Genomic DNA, 5,477 nt, shown 5'->3' with positions numbered 1-5,477 from the left:
CTTTGCAAGATCACGCTCAGGGCATTGGCATCAGATCTACATTTAATTTGCAAGATAATATAAGTAATAATAATAATAATAAATAATATAAAAAAAGTTGAAAATTATGAGAAGCCACTTAGCTGAGTTAGAGAAAATTAATTTCTTCACTACAAAACCGGGTTATTAATAGTTCAAACATCTACCTTTGAGATGAATAAGCACTTGCATCTGATTGGTAGAATCTCAGCCATTCCGCAAGTTCTGCGTAAATTGTCTGTTTGACCTTCTGCAAAAAAAGTAAAATAATTATATGACTGGCAGATATTTCAAAGATTTATATATACCTGTATTTCTATGTACTTTCAAACCTGTTATGCTTCAAATCTCTAGAAGATAATGGTTTATCTTGGCATAGTTTCTCTTTGGAACCAGAATGATATATGTACTCAATTACTTTTCAAACATTTTGTTAACCACAATCTATTTGTACAATCTTATCGCAAGTAATAATTAACAGCTAAACTCGGCAACCAACTGTGTTAAAACATCTTATATTTTATGTAACATTTGACAAGAAGCATTACTTCACAATTTTGTTCAATTATTGAAGCATTTTGAAAAGGAAAAATTAAATTCCTTATAATATTAATAAATAACAAAGGTGCAGTTAAATATGCAGTGTTTTATTTGAACAACCTATTATCAAAATGTATTGAAACCGCTGAACTTATTCAAGACCAGTTTGCACGGAAGTCAAATGACATGGTGAATAGCATGAAGTACACGTTATTTCTAAATGTGTCGCGGTCACAGAAACCATGGTTAAGTCGCAAATCACGCAGTTGAGTTATCTGACTTTGAAGTTGCGCCAACTGAATTTATAATATTGGTAACGATTTTTGTAACACGTGCATCTGGACCAATCAAAGAGTGATCTTTCTGAATCTAAAGCCAGTTTAGCCAATAAAAGTTTTCAACCCTCGGAAAAGCCCTCTTAAAACCGTTGCTAAGCTAAACAGGAAGTACTGAAAAATGGCGTCCGATAAATATAATCGTTTCTTTTTTGCCGATTTTAAAGATAACTCTGACATTGTGGACACTTATAATAAGTACTTTGGTGTTCCAAATGATGTCAAAAGCAGTAAAAATGAAGGGAATTACGATGATAATTTCCTAACAATTCTTAAAAGATAATCACATTATTTAATCATAAGAATAATTATTCGATTTTATAGGATTATTATCAGATTTAAGTAAAAGAATAATTATTCGAATTACCAAGATCGAAGTATATAGTGACCGATAATAAGCAATATGTTACTGTTGTTACTTTTTTAAAGATTTTGCTGATGATTTGATTGTGCCCGATATCGCGGTGCTGCCAAGCCATTTTGAAATATCTACAAAATTAAGTAATACATTTTCTTATAAATATACAGCTATTTCTCTGACAACCAGCTAAAATCTGTTTAAATGTTTGAATTCAGCATAATTTTTTGAATAGGAACACAGAAATCTAGATGAATATCACAACCTCCTGATATTGGTTGCTATGACGTTTTGAAATGTAAACAATTGGTTTTCGTTTCTCAAACTTTAACACAAGTTTTCTCGGAACTATTGTGGAGGACTGGGACATATAGCAATTATTACGCACATATATATATCCTTACTAGCACTTGCCTGAATTTCCTGAAATTCCTTTCCATTATATAATCGTATTCCTGAACTGCCTTTCTATTATATAATCGTATGCTTATTCTGTGTGCAAATCCTATTATATCCTGTGCATCCTTTGTGTTATAAATAGACTGGTGGGCGGAGCTAGACCGCTATATAAGCCAGCGCAGTGAATAGACAAGTGGTGCTTGATATCACTCGATCTTGTGAACACATGTTGTTAAAGCTATCATTAATCAAACTATTACATACCCGCAAAAACTGACTATATTGACGCCTGTCTGGTTGGCTCAACGATTACGCAAGCAGGCTCATTGTAACCATCGGACGGAACTGCCAGGTTGGCTCTATAAGGCTAGGGATCGATCCACGGCTTTGTCTAGACTTGATCGGGTGTGCTATGGCATAAGAAATCAAGTCCTAAGGCAAGCTGCTAGTGGATCCAGACTAGCCTGAAATAGAGATCCAGAGGGCAGGGCGAGGTTTGGTTTCGGAGCAAGCCTGACTACCAGGTTCTTGTCTTGGACTGACTTGACCGCTCTTGGCGGGTCAATTAGGCCTCGGACAAGGCAGGGCAGTAGCTCAGGTTGCGTCTCCCTTGTTAGGAAGTAAAGCTGACTCAGCTACCGGAGTCAGATCCTTTACACTGGTGGCAGCAGTGGGATATGCTGAACCAACAACAAGACAACTAACAGGGACTAAAGAAGACGCAAATATGGCCAGACGGGCTTGCAGCACAGAATGACCGGAAGCTCTCCGAACGGAGGGACTAGGAGATCTAGAGCGACTGACAGGCGTCTTGGAAAGACTGCTAATCAACCAGGGAACCCAAGGACCACCTGCACACAGAAACGTTCAGAGCCCCAGAATACGACGGAAGCAGCGATGTAGAGGCCTTCATCAGACAATTCAACGACTTAGCCGTTGCAAATGGCTGGGAGCCAGGATCTGCGCTGCTACACATCCGAGAGAGACTGCGAGAGCAGGCTAAGGACTGTAGACACAGGCAGACCATACACGCAGTGTTTAACAACCTCCTGGCCAGGTTTGGACTAACGCCCAAGAAGCCAGAGCCACACTAAAGGGCCTGAAGAGGGACCAGCACGCCACACTGTTCAAGCACGCCGTTCAAATAGAGAAACTGACCAACATTGCATTTGAGGAATTGTCGGATCGCCTGAAAGAAGAGATGGCCATAGATACTTTCTGTGGGTCGCTGGGTAGTGTTTATCTACAGAGACATCTGCTCGCGGTGCCTACCCCTACGTTAGAGGCAGCCGTGAGAGCAGGAAACGAGTATTTGCAGATTCGACCCAGTATAGCTACTCACCTAGTCCAACCCTTCAGGTCGGACGTCAGGGCAGTCCAGCCGGGTGAGACAGGGCAGGCCTAAGGAGAACAGGCCTTCGAAGAGCCGGCCGTGGTGGCCAGGATTGCACCAAATACCCTAAAAATGTTGTTGACCTCGGTAACAGACCTAACCAGAGAGGTGGCCAAACTAAAGTTGTACATCCATCAGCCCCAACCCATTCCAGGAAATGGGACCAAGGAAAGGGAAGTGGCTAAATGCTGGGGATGCAACCAGGAAGGCCACTGGAGAAGCTGTACACAGAGACAAACAAATCAGGGGACGCCCCACAGGCAGAACCAGGGAAACGCCTACCGCCCGTAGCAGTAGGTCTACCTGCTGGCTGCAATAGGGCGCCAGGACACAAAAATAACGCAGAAAACCTAGAAAAACAGGCCGAAGGGAGCCGAAGGGATCCGGCTAGGATGGCTGAGATGGCCCAGTAGAGACGATTCCCGTCTACAACCCAACCAAAGTCTATGGAATCTGGACGAGAGGGAAAAGGAATGCGAGGCGAGCCCCCGGGACTTGCCACAGGTGGCCAAACAGGCACAGCGGTAGTACCTCCACCAGATCCAAAGGCAGGACGAGGGACGAAGGGTTTATGAACATGCCGGAGAACCGGAAAAGCCACCCGGAGGCCGGGAGAGGCCAGAGAGGAAGGGAGGTCTAACCAGGGCCGAGCACCCCGAGAGATCTGGACAGCAAAGGTCGGGACAGAGAGCGGATTCAGTAGTAGCTGAAGCTCTCGAGAGATCAATGCAATACAGATCGGGAAAGGAGGAGCACTCAGCACGGGTGGAACCCCGCCATAAACCTAGACAAGTTAGGTCGGAGAGAGATGACCCCGCAGGCGCTGATCAACCGGATCGGGATGGAAATAGGATCCAGCAATGGCCGAGCATCTCCAGAGATCAGGGTATCACAGATCCAGAGGTGAAGGAGGCTGGAACCGAGCCGACCCTCCAAGGGGATCTGTGCCCAAAGAGAGACGAGGGCGAACCAATGCGGCCGTCTCCGGGAAGGGAACCAGGGCCAACGTATGAGTCCGGTGTCGGGTCCGACAGGCCGGTACGGGGAGAGCACGATACCAGCTACTCCTGAGGAAAGCCTGGCGCACCAGCTCAAAGAGAGTCCACCACCGGACAGGCCTAGGAGACGCCCGAAGAGAAGAAACTCAGAAGGGATGCGTGACGCCGCCGCGGTGGAGGAAGGGTTGCCAAGGATTGGGCTTTGGAAAAACCACATAAGTCGAGCTACTTCCTACCTGAAAAGGTGGAGAGGCAAGACTTACTGTTCCTCATAGACACCAGCTGCAACACTAACCTGCTATCCAAGAAGGTGTTCGATAGAATGCCGGGGAGGGTGAAGATGCAGCTCAAAGAGAATGACCGGTACGGGCTCATGGCAGATGGTAGCAAGCTCCAGTTTTATGGACTAATAAGGCTATCCGGAAGGATCAGGGATGTACTTATCGAAGAGAACTTCCTTGTAAGCCAGATCAGCGAAGTTGCTATTCTGGGAATGCCTTTTCTGATCTCCCATAAGTGTTAAATTGATTTTGGCCGACCAGTCATTTCCGTAGGAGATAGGCAGCTTACCTGTACCGACAAGTATGGGAGACTGATGGTGTCCAAAGTTTACACCTGGAAGAAGGTCACTATCCCTCCTTAATCAGAAGTACGAGTGGCAGGAAGGATTTCCGCCAAAAATTATGTTCCAGTGGGCATGATAGAGTGCTCTGACCCGCGCATACCCATAGCCTATAGCCTGAACCAACCTGGAGAGAGGGGTGATGTCGCCATACGATGCCTGAACCCAGGACATCAACCCATAGAGTTGGGCGCCAAGCACGTCATTGGCTCGTTCACGGCTGTCGAGGAAGAAGACGTGCAGACGGATCTCTGGTCCGGGCCGGAACGCGAGAGCCTCGACGAGTCAGGAGTTGGGTGTGCCGCTATACGGACGGGGGAAGCTGTCCCGGGTCACCTCGTTGAGTTGTACCGGCAGGTCCTTCCGTGATGCCGGCACGAAGGACAGAGGCAGAGCTTGGCATGTCTTCTGACCAGGTATCAGGACATGTTCAGCAAGTACGATGGTGACTTGGGAAGGACAGACCTGGTAGCGCACATCATACCTCTGATGGAAGGTGCCAGGCCGGTCAGACAACCCCCCGCAGGTTAGGACCCCTCAAAAAAGCAGAGGCGGATAAGCAGGTACAGGATCGAGCCTGCCAATGGAGCGTGGAGTTCTCCGGTCGTTATAGTAAGAAAGAAGGGTGGCGGGTGGAAGTTTTGCATCGACTATCGACAGCTGAATGCCGTCACCAAACAAGATGCATACCCCATTCCAAGGATCGACGAGAGCCTGAACGCCCTGGCGGGGAGTCGATTCTTCAGTACGCTGAATCTAACCAGTGTGTACTGGCAAGTACCGTTAGATCCAGAAGCCCAGTAAGATCTGCTTT

This window comes from Watersipora subatra, chromosome 6 (assembly GCF_963576615.1).
Source record: "Watersipora subatra chromosome 6, tzWatSuba1.1, whole genome shotgun sequence".
Classification (NCBI taxonomy): domain Eukaryota; kingdom Metazoa; phylum Bryozoa; class Gymnolaemata; order Cheilostomatida; family Watersiporidae; genus Watersipora; species Watersipora subatra.
This window is presented reverse-complemented; position numbering follows the sequence as displayed.